The following is a 16,465-nucleotide window of genomic DNA, read 5'->3' on the forward strand; positions in this document are numbered from 1 at the left end:
GGAACTGTAGAGATTAGGAAGGGACAAGAAGTGGGTCTTGGAGGTTGAATAGAGTTTGGGTGGATGGAAGGGAAAGAAAAAGAATTTTAGATGGGAACTACCTTGAAGGAAGGCCCTAAGAAGGAGTAGCAGCCAGTGCAGAAACCAGCCTTGCTAGAACAAAGGATGTCATTGTCCTTTTATTTTTTCATTGTTATGTCCCAACCACATTTCTGTTTTAATATAGGGTGCCCATAATTCAAATAGAAAAACTACAAATATGAGTATCTCACAAGAACAGTTATATATTGAACTTTACAAAAGATTAAAATAGCAGTCAGCTTCCCCTGAACATTGTCTGAATTTGTGTGTTCTGAGTTGATTGCCTCCTCCTCTAGTTCTGATGCTCTTGGGTCCTAGTCAGAATGTGGGTTTTGGGAGCAGATTGCCTGGTTCAAAACCTCTGTGTACCTACTTTATTCATTTGTAAAATGGAAATAGTAATATACCTACCTCATAAGGTTGTTGGATGACTAAATGATATAAAGCCTTTAAAACAGTGTCTTTGTATGTCATGGTTGCTTGATTAATGTTAATTATTAATGTCTGCAACCTGAGGACACACATTGACAATTTATAGCATGATACCCACCTCCCTTCCCTTTCTGCCTCCCTCTCTCTCTTCTTGCATTTTCTTTTCTTCCTCTTGGTTCTCTTGTTCTTTTAATAGGAGGATTGGGTGAGAATTCATTAACAGTCACCTTTGGATTCAAAGTGTTCTTATACCACCTAAACTCTAGTTTAACAGCATTTCCTGTATGCTCTCCTAAGAAATGTCTTAACTGGTTTCTTCTTTGTCCTAGGTACACAGCCTTCTTTGTGCTTTTCATATTCTCCTCCTCCCTCCTTTCGCTTCCCAAAATTAAATTTAGAATTCTCAGTTTTTTCTGCTCTTCATGATTTGCCAGAGGGTTCTACTCCTTTCACTCCTAATCTTTTCATCCTGGGTTCTCTCTAGCAGTCTCAAAACTCTGTCCTCTGCCGTTACTATGCCAAGCTCTTCACCAACTCTGTCTGCATACCATACTCAGCAAGTCCCTTCTACAGGTCCCTCATTCTTTAAGCCACTATCTCTTCTTATCATTAGTATATAACTATTATATATATATATATATATATATATATATATATAATTTAGATGCTGTGTCATTTTTTTTCCTGGTCTCAAGCATCTTGAACCTATGTCAAATCCAAAAAGACTTTGGAAAATAGAGCTATTTTCAACAAGAGCATTGGGGAATCGAGACTAAAAGATGCTGACGCTAATAGTTACCATTTAAAGAATACCTACTGGGGCACCTGAGTGGCTCAGTCATTAAGCGTCTGCCTTTGGCTCAGGTCATGAACTCAGGGTCCTGGGATTGAGCCCAGCATCGGGCTCCCTGCTCAGCGGGAGGCCTGCTTCTCCCTCTCACACTCCCCATGCTTGTGTTCCCTCTCTCACTGTCTCTCTCTCTCTGTCAAATAAATAAATAAAATCTTTTAAAAAAATAAAGAATACCTACTAATTCCCAAATACTTAGCTTAAACTTATAAGCATATTATTGAATAAGAATATTCTTATTATTGAATAAGAATATGCTTATAAGTTTAAGCTAAGTATTTGGGATTTAGTAGGTATTCTTTTTTTTTTTTTTTAAGATTTTTTATTTGACACAGAGAATACAATACAACAAGCCTAGAAAATAGACACCGTTCTCATGATTTTACTGCTGAAGAAACCGAACTTCAGAGAAAGAATTTAGCAAACTTATCCAAGTTCACATTGCCTGTAGGTAGTAGAGGCCAGATATGAACCCAGGTAAGTCTGACTAAGCCAAAATTTGACCCACTTCCAGTAAGGAAACATAGCTAAGAGAGTTTTTTTTAAAAGGTTATTATGCTTTTTTATTCATACTAATTATAAGAAAAGAGAGTAAGAATATTAAATTACAATTTAAGAAAAAAAATTAATGAATATCAAAAAGAAACCCCTCATAAAAACCTAGCTTAACAAGTAGAAAGACCCCATAGTAAAGTAGAGAAGGAAAAACTTTCTCCTCTGCTTTCTTACATTCAGTGACTGGTGCCTGTGAGTCAAACTGATAAAAGACTGATTAACAGGAAAGAAAAAAAAAAAAAAAACAGATTCAGTTATGCTTGAATGCCCAGGAGCTTACAAAAAAAAGTGTAACTCAAGGAGGCAGTTAGAATTTGGAGTTTATATATCATTATAACAAAGGGAGATAAATTGTGGAGAAGAAGCTAAACAAAGGAAAAAAGATTCAAGGCTTCTGGGGAGAGGGTAAACTATAGGAAGGTGACTTGGGAATATATGGCAAATAAGGGATATTTAGTAAGATTTGTTGCAAGTAAGAGTCTCAAGTAATAAGAGTTGTCTCTGAAGTTCTTTTCCTGGTAGAGGAGAGAGAGACCTTTACAAAGGGAAATACATGTCCTGCCTTATGACAAAAAGGAAGATTGGCAGAGAGCTATGTGCTTTTAGTTCAAAACAACCCTTAATGCCAACGGGGCATATTTTGGGGTGGCATACTCATCCCATTTAGTATGTATTATTAGACTAATTTGTAACTGAGTAATATTCCATTGTCTGGATGTACCACACTTTATCCATTCACCTACTAAAGGACATCTTGGTTGCTTCCAAGTTTTTGCAATTATGAGCAAAGCTGTTATAAACATCTGTGTGCAGGTTTTGTGTGGATATAAGTTTTCAACTCCTTTAGATAAATACCAAGGACCATGATTGCTGGATTTTATAGTGAGTTTAGTTTTGTAAGCACAAGAAACTGCCACTATCTTCTAAAGTGACTATTATCATTTGCATCCCCACCAACAATGAATGAAAGTCCCTGTTATTCTTGGCAGCATTTGGTGTTATCAGTGTTCTGGATTTTGACCATTTTAATAGGTGTGTATTGGTATCTCTTTATTTTAATTTGTATTTCTCTGATGACATATGTTGTAGACCGTCTTTTCACATGCTTATTTGTTGTGTATCTTCTTTGGTGAGGTGTCTGTTAAGGTGTTGGTCTTTGGCCCATTTTTTTAAATGTGTTGTTTTCTTATTGCTGGGTTTCAAGAGTTATTTGTATATTTTGGATAATAGTTCTTTATCAAGTATGTCTTTTGCAAATATTTTCTCCCAGTGTGTGGCTTGTCTTCAATCTTGAGATTGTCTTTCACAGAGAAGTTTTTTTTTTAATGAAGTTGAGCTTATCAGTTCTTTCTTTTATGGATCATGCCTTTCATGTCTAAAAAGTCATTGCCATACCAAAAATCACCTAGGTTTTCTCCTATATTATTTTCCAGAAATGTTATAGTTTTATCTTTTATGTTTAGGTCTGTGATCCATTTTGAGTTGGTTTTTGTAAAGAGTGTAAGATTTGTGCCTAGATTGATCTTTTCTCATGTGGCTGTCCAGTTGTTCCAGTGTCATTTGTTGAAAAGACTGTCTTTGTTTAGTTGTATTGCTTATGCTGCTTTGCCAAAGATCAGTTGACTCTATGTATGTGGGTCTATTTCTGCGCTGCTTTATTTGTCTGTTCTTTTGTCAGTACCACACTATCTTGGTTACTGTAGCTTTATAGTAAGGCTTGAAGTCAGGTAGTGTCAGTCTTCCAACTTCGTCTTCTCCTTCAAAATTATGTTGACTATTTTGTGTCTTTGCCCCTCCATATGAACTTTATAGTCAGTTTTCCAGTATCCACAAAATAATTTGCTGGGATTTAAATTGGGATTGCACTGAATCTAGAGATCAAGTTGGGAAGAACTGACATCTTGACAATATTTGAGTCTTCCTATCCATGAACATGGAATATCTCTCCATTTGTTTAGTTTTTCATTGATTTCATTCATCAGAGTTTTATAGTTTTCCTCATATAGATCTTATACATATTTTGTCAGATTTATACCTAGGTATTTCATTTTCGGCGATGCTATGTAAATGGTATTGTGTTTTTTATTTCAAATTCCACTTACTCATTGTTGGTATATTGGAAAGCAGTTGACTTTTTTATATAAACCGTGTACCCTGCAACCTTGTTATTATAATTGCTTATCAGTTCCAGGAGTTTTTGTTGTTGTTGCTGTTCATTCATTTGGATTTTCTACTAGACAGTAATGTCATCTCTGAACAAAGACAATTTTATTTCTTCCTTCCCAGTCCATGTATATTTTATTTCCTGTTCTTGTCTTATTGCATTAACTAGAACTCCTAGTATAATATTGAAAAGAAGTGGTGCAGGGACTAGCCTTAAATGTACATGATCTTAGTGGGAAAGCCCCAAGTTTCTCACCAGTAAGTGCAATGTTAGCTATCTTTTTATTTATTTATTTATTTATTTTGGTAGATATTCTTTATCAAGTTGAGGAAGTTCCCCTCTATTCCCAGTTTACTGAGAGCTTTTATTATGAATGTGTGTTGAATTTTGTCAGGTGCTTTTTCTGCATCTATTAATATAATCATGTGATTTTTCTTCTTTTGCCTGGGTTAATGTGATGGGTTACAGTTAATTGATTTTCAAATGTTGAATCAGCCTTGCATACCTGGGATAAATCTCACTTGGTCTTGGTGTATAATTCTTTTCATGCATGGGTGGATTCAATTTGCAAATATTTTGTTGAGGGCTTTTACATCTATGTGAATGAGAGATACTGGTCTGTAGTTTTCTGTTCTTGTAATGTCTTTGCCTGGTTTTGGTAAAGCTGGCCTCATAGAATGAGTTAGTAAGTATTCCCTGTGCTTCTGTCCTCTGAAAGAGATTGTAGAGAATAGGTACAGTATCTTCCTTAAAGGTTTCATAAAATTTATCAGTTAACCCCTCTGGTGTAACTACTTTCCTAGGTGTTAATCTTTGTGATAATGCATCTTACAATTAGTAGACTACAAATGCATTTTCCTAAAAAATTATAAATCCTAGGTATATTTCTTTATGTAGCTATAATATACCTTCCTTGCTTCAAATATCAGTAACATATAGTACAGAAACTCCATATAACTCCAAGGTTATATGCTGTTTTTAAACCTGGCACTCACATCCTGTTATTCTATTTAGTAAGTCTCTCCATGTTTAAGGAAGAGTCCTATTCTTGGGGAAAAGAAATTGTTTTCTATAAAATAAATTTCTGCATTGAAAATTCATTTTTTTCAATTAATTTTCAAAATCAAAATGGAAGCTATGTTTTTAATCAGATTTTATTCAAGGCAAAAAATACTGAAAACAGAATCATTGAAGGAAGTGGGAAGTTGTTTAATGGGTATAGAGCTTAAGTTTTGCAAGATGAAAAATATAGAGGTTGGTTGCACAACAATGTGAACGTATTTAACACTACTGAACTGTACACTTAAAAATGGTTAAATGGAAACATGTGTGTTTTACTACAGTTTTTTTACCACAATTTAAAAAAAGTTTTTATAAAATGTAAAAACCAGCTAATAGTATCTTCTGGCAAAATATATTCAAAATATGCACTGAATATTATTTGAAACATTTTACATCTTAGTGAAGATATAATTGAAGTGAAGAAAGAGTGACATCCTTCTTTCCCAGGTAAATATCTCAGAGTTTTGAAATGGAAAATGATTGAGCTTGTTTAGCCTTTTGTTCTCTGCTTGGGAACAGGGCTATTTATTGGTTTCTTTTAGTAGTTTATCTATTAGCATATTAAAGAATTTGTGCTGTTTGCTGGGCTTCCTTGAGTTGAACTGCTTAGGATAGGAAGCCCCTTCAAAAGTGTCATTTACATAATACATTATTTTTAAATATGCTCACATTGGGGCTTATTTTAACAAAGGTCCACAACTTATTACCAAGGCTTTGTTTAGGCAGCCTAGCAGCTACAGGAGTAGTTTTGTGGGGTTTTTTAAAGATTTTATTTATTTATTTATTCGAGAGAGAGAGAGCACGTGAGAGGGGGGAGGGTCAGAGGGAGAAGCAGACTCCCTGCTGCCAGGGAGCCTGATGCGGGACTCCATCCTGGGACTCCAGGATCATGACCTGAGCCAAAGGTGGTCGCTCAACCAACTGAGCCACCCAGGCACCCCAAGATTTTATTTTATTATTTATTTATTTGACAGAGAGAGACACAGCAAGAGAGGGAACACAAGCAGGGGGAGTGGGAGAGGGAGAAGCTGGCTTCCCATGGAGCAGGGAGCCCGACGCGGGGGGGTGCTGGATCCCAGGACCCTGGGATCATGACCTGAGCCAAAGGCAGATGCTTAACGACTGAGCCACCCAGGCGCCCCTTATTTATTTATTTGACAAAGAGATAGAGAGCACAAGTCAGCAGAGCGGCAGGGAGAGGGAGAAGCAGGCTCTCTGCTGAGCAGGGAGCCCGATGCGGGGCTCTATCCCAGGATCCTGGGATCACGACCCCAGCCGAACGCAGACGCTTAACCGACTGAGCCACCCAAGGACCCCATAAGAGTAGTTTTTAAGTAAGTTGAAACACTAAGTTTGGGAACCATCTTTTAGAAATTAGCATTTACAAAAACACTCTGAACAAGGGTTTTTAAAGTAATTTTACCAGCTTCAATGAACTGGGGTCTTTACTTTGCCTTTTGTTTTGTTTTCAACATTTTATTATGAAAATTTTCCAACACATAGGAAAGTTGAAAAAAAATTGTATCTTAAACCCAGAGTCTCTAATTATTTTGTTGTATTTACTTTATCATATATCTTTCCATCTGTACATCAATCGATCTCATTTTTTCATGTATTTTAAAGTAAGTTAAGAGACACTTGTGTACATCACCCCATGCATATTAATTAAAATTCAAAATCAGTTTATGGGTTTCTTTTTTTTGTTAGTGAAATGCACAAATCTTAAGTTACACTATTCTATGAGTTTTGACAAATGTATATGCATATTGTGTAACCTAAACCCCTGTTGAGATATAGAAAGGGGTTACCAAACTTCTTTTGTTTTTGTTTTTGTTTTGTTTTTAAAGATTTTTTATTTATTTATTTGAGAGAGAGAATGAGACAGAGAGCATGAGAGAGGGGAGGGTCAGAGGGAGAAGCAGACTCCCCACTGAGCAGGGAGCCCGATGCGGGACTCGATCCTGGGACTCCAGGATCATGACCTGAGCCGAAGGCAGCCGCTTAACCGGCTGAGCCACCCAGGCGCCCGGGGTTACCAAACTTCTTAAGAGTCACAGTAAGGGCGCCTGGGTGGCTCAGTTGGTTGAGTGTCTGACTTTTGATCTTGGTTCAGGTCTTGATCTCACAGCTGTGAGTTCAAGCCCTGCATTGGGCTCCACGCTGGGCATGGAGCCTACTTAAAAAAAAAGTCACATAGTAAATATTTAGGTCTCTGTAGCAACTACTGACGTCTGCCACTGTAGTGAGAAAGCATCGGTGGATAATAAGTAATTAAATAAGAATGGCTCTGTTCCAATAAAGCTTTATTTATAGTCACTGCAGTTTGAATGTCATAAAATTTTCATGCATCATGAAATAGTTTTTTCCAACCATTAAAAAATGCAAAAACTATTCTTTGCCAATAGGCATACAAAAATGACAGCTTCCTGGATGTAGACCATTTGACCACTGGAGTTTGCCAACCCCTGATACAGAACATTAACATCTCCCAAGAAAATTTTCTCTTGCCTTTTCCCAGTCTGTACCTACTCTCATACCTAGAGGCAGACACAGTTAATGTTTGTGCATTTATTTGATGTAACTTAGTTTTCCTGTTCTAGAACCACATATAAATGGAATCTGAGTAGTACAGTCTGTACTCTTGTGTAAGACTTCTTTTACTCAGCATAATACATTTAAAATTCATTCACTTTTTTGGATTAAAGACCTAAATGTGAGACCCGAAACCATAAAAATCCTTAAAGAGAGCACAGGTAGTAATTTCTCTGATGTTGGATATACCAACGTCTTTCTAGATATGTCTCCTGAGGCAAAGGAAACAAAAGCAAAAATAAACTATTGGGACTACATCAAAATTAAAAGCTTCTGCACAGCAAAGGAAACAACCAACAAAACTAAAAAACAACCTACTGAATGGGAGAAGATATTTGCAAATAACATATCTGAGAAAGTGTTAGTATCCAAAATATGTAAAGAACTTATACATAACTCAACACCAAAAAAACCCCACAAATAATCCAATTAAAAATGGGCAGAAGACATGAATAGACATTTCTCCAAAGAAGACATCCAGATGGCCCACAGACACATGAAAAGATGTTCAACATCACTCATTATCAGGAAAATGCAAATCAAAACCACAATGAGATGCCACCTCACACCTGTCAGAACTGCCAAAATCAAAAGCTCAGGAAATAACAAGTGCTGATGAGGATGTGGGAAAAAAAGGAAACCTGGTGCACCATTGGTGGGAATGCAGACTTGTGCGGCCAATGTGGAAGACAGTATTGGAGATTCCTCAAAAATTAAAAATAGAACTACCATGGGGCTCCTGAGTGGCTCAGTCAATTGAGCATCTGACTCCTGATCTCAGCTCAGGTCTTAATCTTAGGGTTTTGAGTTTAAGCCCCACCTTAGGCTCCATACTGGGCATGGAAAAAAAATGGAACTACCCTATGATCCAGTAATCACACTACTGGGTATTTAGCCAAAAACACTAATTTGAAGGGATATATGCACCCTTGTGTTTATTGCAGCATTATTTACAATGACCAAATTATGGAAGCAGCCCAAGTGTCCATCAATAGATGAATGGATAAAGAAGATAGTGTGTGTGTGTCTGTGTGTGTCTGTATGTGTGTAATGGAATATTAGTCATAAAAAAGAATGAAATCTTGCCATTTCAAGCAACAAAATGGATGGAATGACAGAGTATAATGCTAAACTAAATAAGCCAGTCAGAGAAAGACAGATACCATATGATTTCACTCATATGTGTAATTTAAGAAACAAAACAAATGAGTAAAGGAAGAGAGAGAGAGAAACCAAAAACCAAACTCTTAACTATAGAGAACACACGGATGTCACCAGAGGGGAGATGGATGGGGGATGGGTGAAACAGGTGAAGGAGATTTAGAGTACACTTATCATGACGAGCACTGAGCAGTGTATAGAATTGTTGAATCACTGAAACTATTAAAACGGTGTATGTTAACTACACTTGAATTAAAATAAAATAAACTCATTCATTTTCTTAATGGTAGAAGTAGTTTGTTCATTTTTATTGCTGAGTAGTATTCCATTGTGTGATGACTGATCACAGTTCATTTGGATCTCTTGAATAACCTGGCTTGTTTCCACGTTGAGACAATTATGGGTAAAGCTACGATGAACATTCTTATACATATCTTTTGGTGGACATATGCTTTTATTTCTTTTGGTAACTACCTACAAATGGACTTGCCTTCGTTATATAATAGTTATGTATTGAGTTTTATAAGAAACTGCTACTTTTTCAAAGTGGTTATATCATTTTATGCTCCCACCAGCAACATCATAATGAGAGTTCTGGTTGCTCCATATCCTTCTAAACATTTGATACTTTCCATCTTTTTAATTTTGACCATTTTTATGGCTGTGTAGAGGTATTTCGTTGTGGTTTTCATTTTAATTCTGCCACTGGTTAGTGATGAACACTTTGTCATGTGTTGACTGGCTATTTGTGTATAGTCCTTTCTGAAGTATCTTCTCAAATGTGTATTTTTAAGTGGATTTTATCTTATTAATCAATAGTTGTGGGCATTCTTCATATGGCCTAGATACCAGTCCTTTTTGAGATAAATATTTTGCAAATATTTTCTCCTAGTCTGTGGCTTGTTTTCGGTTTTTTAATGGTGTCTTTTCATTATCAGAAGTCTTTAATTTATTAAAGTCTTATCAGTTTTTAAAGGTTATTGCTTTCTGGGTTCTAAGAAACTTTTGCTTAACACATAGAGCTAAAATATTCCCCTCTGGTTTTTTTTTTCCTTTTTCCAGACACTTTATTGTTTTGCTTCCATGTTTAGTTCTATAATCTATCTCAAATTAATTTTGGTGTATATTAAGGTAGGGGTCAAGGTTCATATAAATTTGTTTGTTGTTTCTTTTTTTTTTTAAAGATTTTATTTATTTGTTAGAGAGAGCACAGCAGGGGGAGCGGCAGGAAGAGGGAGAAACAGGCTCCCCACTGAGCAAGGATCCCGATACAAGACTCGATCCCAAGACCCTGGGATCATGACCTGAGCTGAAGGTAGACGCTTAACTGACTGAGCCTCCCAGGCAACCCAGTTGGTCGTTTTCTATGACAAATCCTGCAGGAGGGGTATTGAGATTGCATTGATTCTGTAAACCAATTTGGGAACAGTTAACATCTTAACACTATTAAGTCTTTCAAATCATGAACATACTATTTTTCCATTTAATTAGGTCTTCTTTGGGGTGCCTGGGTGGCTCAGTTGGTTCAGTGTCTGCCTTTGGCTCAGGTCATGATCCCAGGGTCTTGGGATCGAGTCCCACATTGGGCTCTCTCCTCAGTGGGGAGTCTGCTTCTCCCTCTCCCTCTGCTGCTCCCCCTGCTTGTGTTCTTTCTCTGTCAAATAAATAAAATTTTTTTAAAAAAATAAATAAATTGGGGCACCTGGGTGGCTCAGTTGGTTAAGCAACTGCCTTCGGCTCAGGTCATGATCCTGGAGTCCTGGGATCGAGTCCCACATCGGGCTCCCTGCTCAGCAGGGAATCTGCTTCTCCCTCTGACCCTCCCCTCTCTCATGCTCTCTCTATCTCATTCTCTCTCTCATATAAATAAATAAAATCTTTAAAAAACAAATAAATAAATAATAAATAAATAAATAAATAAATAAAAATATCTTCTCTTTTTCCTGTAGATTTGCAAAAGTGTCTAGTTTCAAATTTGGGAGTTTTTTCCTAGGTCATATTTTTATTGATTTCTAGGTTAATACCATTGTGATCAGAGAATATACTTTATATTATTTTAATAATCTACATTTTTGAGACTTTTGTTTTATGGCCCAGAATATGGTCCACTTTGGTGAACATACTATGTGTTCCCGAAAGGAATTGTATTCTTTGGTTATTACATATAGTATTCTATAAATATCAGGTATGTCCAGGTGGTTGATAAAGTTGTTCAGATATTCCATGACTTTACTAAAAAAACTTATAGGGTGGGAGAGTCCAATCTATTAGTTGTTGAGAAAGAAATATTAAGATCCTTGAGTATAATCGGAATTTTTCTATTCATCCTTTGAATTCTTCAATTTTTGCTTCGTGTATTTGGAAGCTATTATTATTGTTATTTGCACACCCATTTATGAGTGTTTTGTACTCTTGCTAAACTGTTCTTATTGTCATTATTAAATACCTTTATTTCTAGGAATGTTCTCTGTCTTGAAATTATTTTATTAGTCTTAAATCAACAAGAAGCAATATAAAGTGACAGTAGAGGTCACTTAAGTGTTGACTGGCAAATAATAGGCATTCAGTGAATACTTCTTGAATATTGACTTTCTCCAGCTTTAGTTTTTCTCAAGATTACTTTTAACTATTCATGGTCTTTCATGGTTCCATACATATTTTAAGATTATTTCTTTCTGTGAAAAAATGTCATTGGAAAATCGGTAAGGATTGCATTGAATCCTAGATTAGATTACTTTTTGTAATATGGACATTTTCACAATATCAATTCTTCCAATCCATGAGCATGGGATATCTTTCCATTTATTTGTGTCTTTGGTTTCTTTCATTAATGTCTTATGGTATTCAGTAGACAGGTCTTTTACCTCCTTGGTTAAATTTGTTCCTAGGTATTTTATTCTTTTTGATGTAATTGTAAACAGGATGGTTTCCTTAATTTCTCTTTCTGATAGTTTATTATTAGTGTATAGAGATACAAAAGGTTTTTGTGTATTGATTTTGTATCCTACAACTTTATAAAATTCATTTTATTAGTTGTAACAGTTTTTGGTACAGTCTTTAAGGTTCTCTGTATATAATGTTATGTCATCTGCAAATAGTGACAGGTTTACATCTTCCTTTCTGATTTGGATGGCTTTTATATCTTTTTCTTGTTCAATTGCTCTGGCTAGGACTTCCAATACTCTGCTGGAAAAGTGTTATTAAAAATACATTCTTGTTTTGTACTGATCTTAGAGGAAACACTCCCATTTTTTTTGTCGCTGAATTGTTAACTGTGGGCTTGTCATATATGGCCTTTATTATTTTGAGGTACGTTCCATCTATGCCTGCTTAGTTGAGAGTTTTTATCATAAATGGATGTTTAATTTTGTCAAATGCTTTTTCTGCCTCTATTGAGATGATCATATGATTTTTATCCTTCATTTTGTTAGTGTGATGTGTTGACTAATTTTGCAAATGTTGACGCATCCTTGCATCATTAGAATAAATCCCAATCGGGTATGATCAGGGGTATGATCCTTTTAATGTATTGTTAAAATCAGTTTGCTAATATTTTCTTGAGTATTTTAATGTCTATATTCATCAGGGATATTGGCCTGTAATTATTTTTTCTTGTGGCTTTTTTTTTTTTTTCTGGTTTTGTTATTATAAAATGAGTTTGGAAGAGTTCCCACTCTTCTGGGGTTTTGTTTGTTTGTTTTACGTTTTGGTTTTTTTGAAGAGTTTGAGAAGAATTGCTGTTAATTCTTTAAATGTTTGGTAGAATTCACCAGTGAAACCATCTTGTCCTGGGCTTTTCTGTTTGGGGAGGGTTTGATTACTGATTCAATCTCCTTACCAATATTTTAGATTTTCTATTTCTTCATGATTCAAACTTGGTAGTTTGTATGTTTATAGAAATTTATCATTTTCTTCTGGATTGTCTAATTTTTTGGCATATAATTGTGCCCAGTATTTCTGTGGTATCAGTTGTAACATCTCTTTTATTTCTGATTTTATTTGAATCCTCTCCTTTCTTTCTTGGAGAGTCTAGCTATTGTTTGTCAATTTTGTTTATCTTTTCAAAAAAACACTCTTAGTTTCATTGATTTTTTTTTCTAATGTCTTTTTAGTTTCTATTTCATTTATTTCTTTTTTTTTAAACCTTTTTTTTTTTTAAAGATTTTTTTTTTTAAGGATTTTATTTATTTGACAGAGAGAGAGAGAGCACAAGTAGGCAGAACAGCAGGGAGAGGGAGAGGAAGAAGCATGCTCTCCACCGAGCAGGGAGCCTGACGTGGGGCTCGATCCCAGGACCCTGGGATCATGACCTGAGCTGAAGGCAGCCGCTTAACCGACTGAGCCACCCAGGCGCCCCTCTGTTTCATTTATTTCTGCTCTAATCTTTGGTATCCTCCTTCTACTAACTTTGGACTTCATTTGTCCTTTTTCTAGTTCCTTGAGGTGTAAAGTTAGATTGTTTATTTGAGACTTTTCTTGTTTTTTAAGGTAGGCATTTATTGCTATGAACTTCCCTCTTAGATTGATCTTGACATTTTAAAGAGAAATAAAGTAAACACTGAAGTAGTCCCCTGTGATTTTCTTTACCGGCCATCTGCTGAAACATTATATCTTGAGAAGAGCTGATGATATATATACTCGGCAGGTCAGTAGTAACTCACTAACTCATAGCCAGGGAAAATACCAGAATGGCTTGGGACCTCAAGAAGCTTTTCTTTGAATCTTTAAAACCTAAGAAACTTTTGTTTTCTTTTCTTTCTGTTCAATTGGTTGTTAATCTTTTTAGCTTTGGAATAGCACTTTGCTGCTTAGACTAGAAGAGAGCTAGGATTCTTTGCTGCCAGGAAGTATTTCTTTCACATTCGTAGTTCTGTTATATAAAGGGTACGTGTGTAATTTTAAGGCACTTGTGCTGGATTGTGTTTAGTAGTTGGGAGTGAGATTACTTTTTGGTATGTGGTTTTGCTGCATTTCCTGTGGGGATAGTAATATTTTCTTGCAACAGTGGATGTTTTCTACTTTCTGCTTTCCTCTTTCCCCCCAAACATAACAGTCCTGATGAACAGAGCAGAGAAACAAGCATTGTGCACCAGCATTCTCACCAGCCTCACCAGATCCCGAACTTATTCAACTAAGAGAGGTGCCAGTCATCTGTACCTATTCAGCTTTATCTCACAGCAAGGAGTGAGACAGAGAAAAAATTGGTTACAAAAATAATTATTCCTCTGTGAACAAAGGTCTCATGCACATCATTCCTCCTTGATGTGTTTTGGGCTTTCCGGAATAACTGCGGAACAGAGTTATCTGTTTACATGATTGGACAGAGCTTTTAGCACAACCTTTCAACTGCCAAAGTTGTTTTTCTCTGACAGACTTACTATTAGGATCAACTATCATTTTTCTGGCCCTAATGCACTGAGATATTAAATTCCTCAAAGTTCAAATATGTCTATTTTTCTGTTTCACATGAACTATCCAAGAAGAATGTAGACAGCTGTTTGATACAATTAAAAAAGCATTGAATGAAGGTCAGAGATTTTAAGTAATTCATTAACATCTTAGAACCTCAGTTGAATTATTCATCTCTAAAACGAATGTGATGATAACTATCCTATTTCTCTTAAGGCAGTATAATGAATGTGAATGTTGTTTGTGAATCCATAATTTGCCATACAGTTAAGTGTTATTTGGTGACATACACACAACCAGAACTCACTTCTCTATAGCTTCTGCATGGTACTTGAAGTATAATACAGGCAGTCTTCGTTTTTAGTTTTAGAACATTTTTAATGGATACATCAAAGGAATGCTGATGGGAGCAGGAAGTAATTGTTTGAAACCAAATCTCTGTATTTTTAACACCAACTTTCTGTATTTTTAAGGTTAGTCACTGTTCCTAAAAATCAACATTTTCTGAAGCCTACATGCTTTGTGAAAGCTTGCAGATACTCTCAGAATTCTAGGACCTTTGCTGTAGGCTACAGTTTTTGCCAAATTCAAACTACAGCTATGTTATATGCTTTGTGGACTATAATAGGTGATATAGTAAGATAAAGTAGTGCATGCTAGTGAGATTTGAAAGCTCTATCAACATTATCATAGAAATAGAATACTGCTTTTATTTCCTAATGATAATCATGCCCCAATTTTTTTTCACCATGTTTTATCTACCTTTATAATTCTAAATTCAACTTACCATTCTTTTTTCCTTCATAATTTAGGATGGTCTGTGGCCAGATTTTATCTTTAACTTTTTTCTTTTTCTTTCCTTTTTTTTTTTAAGTATAATTTCCATTTTATTTTTTTCCAGTGGATAGCTTTTCTTCAGACTTAAAAACTCAGCTCCTTACATTGGCTTTGGCAGAGATGATAGGGCAGCACCTGCAGGTCTAAATCAGGATGGGGGTGTTTGGTCCTTCCAGGCTTCACGAAAATCATTCCTGACTACCTTGCTGTGAATGGCAGTAATGTAATTTCACTTACAGCTTGAGAAGCATGAAGGTGTCAAAGACCCTTGCTTCAGAAATGTGCTGATGGCTGCATCCTCTACTGTATTTCAAACAGTGAATGTCTTAATGGCCTACTCCTTGGGTACACATCAGGCACAGTTGATGCAATGAATAATCTGCACACGGCTGACAGCACTTTTCTTCATGATAATCGTTCCTTCTTTTCTTGGTCATATTGGAAGCAAGCACCCAAGGGCTCCACTTTTTCTTTAAAAAAAATTTTTTTTCTGCTGTAGAGATATTATTATAAGTGTTGGGATTCCTTCAAGATGGCTTCCTGTGCCCTCCTAATAGCCCAGTAGGACATTTAGGCCCCCAGGAGCCACAACACACTGGTACTCCAGGTGAATTTACATATCTTATTCCCACCTAGGATTTCTCTGATAACTGGTCAGAAATAACTGATAACTGGCCTGGAAATATCTCAAACCCCCTTTCACTACTTTTTTTTTCTTAAAGCCTAGACAGAGTCTTCCAGAACTGGATTACCATCAAGATAGAGTCATACCAGTTCCATTTTCCCCTTCCGCAAGCAGGAAAGGAGTAGGCCTCACTGTAGCTCTTAGATTTATATATACTCTCCTCTTTCTACCTGTCAGAATGCACACATACTGCATAAATGACTCTGTGAGGACTTCCTTTGTGTGAAACCTAGGTGTCTTGATGCATATCTGAGCTTTTACATGAGGAAGGCAGATTGAAAAGAGGAGGATTTGTAGTCAACGCTAACCACTTAGCTTGGAAAATAGAAAAGAAAAAGAATTACCCATAATCCCACCACCCTGATGCAATCTCAGTGAATATTTTGTTGTCTCACAGTCCACTGTTACTGTCTTTCTGATATGCGCTCTTGTCATAGTTGTGATACATGCACATTAGTGCACTTACAAGCTTCTACTTTCTTAAAAATGTAGTATTACCTCCCACCTATAAAACTGACAAAATATATTTTCTTTTGTGTCCTTTATAAGGCCATTGTATTCTTTTTATGGCCTTTTAGCTTGGTGGTAAATAGTATGTTTTGTCTTTAGACCTAATTTAAATGTCGCTCGGTAGCTG

At 36.0% G+C, this 16,465-nt stretch overlaps 1 protein-coding gene and 1 pseudogene across 6 annotated transcripts in view; one reads left to right on the top strand and one right to left on the bottom strand.

Annotated features, from left to right (window-relative positions):
* Positions 1 to 16,465, top strand: part of ERC1 (ELKS/RAB6-interacting/CAST family member 1) — a 555,561-nt gene that overhangs the window by 475,983 nt on the left and 63,113 nt on the right. The window lies entirely within an intron of this gene.
* LOC123844080 (small ribosomal subunit protein eS26-like) lies at positions 15,244 to 15,580 on the bottom strand (annotated as a pseudogene).

Source organism: Mirounga angustirostris, unplaced genomic scaffold (assembly GCF_029215605.1).
Source record: "Mirounga angustirostris isolate CCGP_5_RB_7025 unplaced genomic scaffold, mMirAng1.0.hap1 SCAF_5, whole genome shotgun sequence".
NCBI classification, from domain to species: Eukaryota; Metazoa; Chordata; class Mammalia; order Carnivora; family Phocidae; genus Mirounga; species Mirounga angustirostris.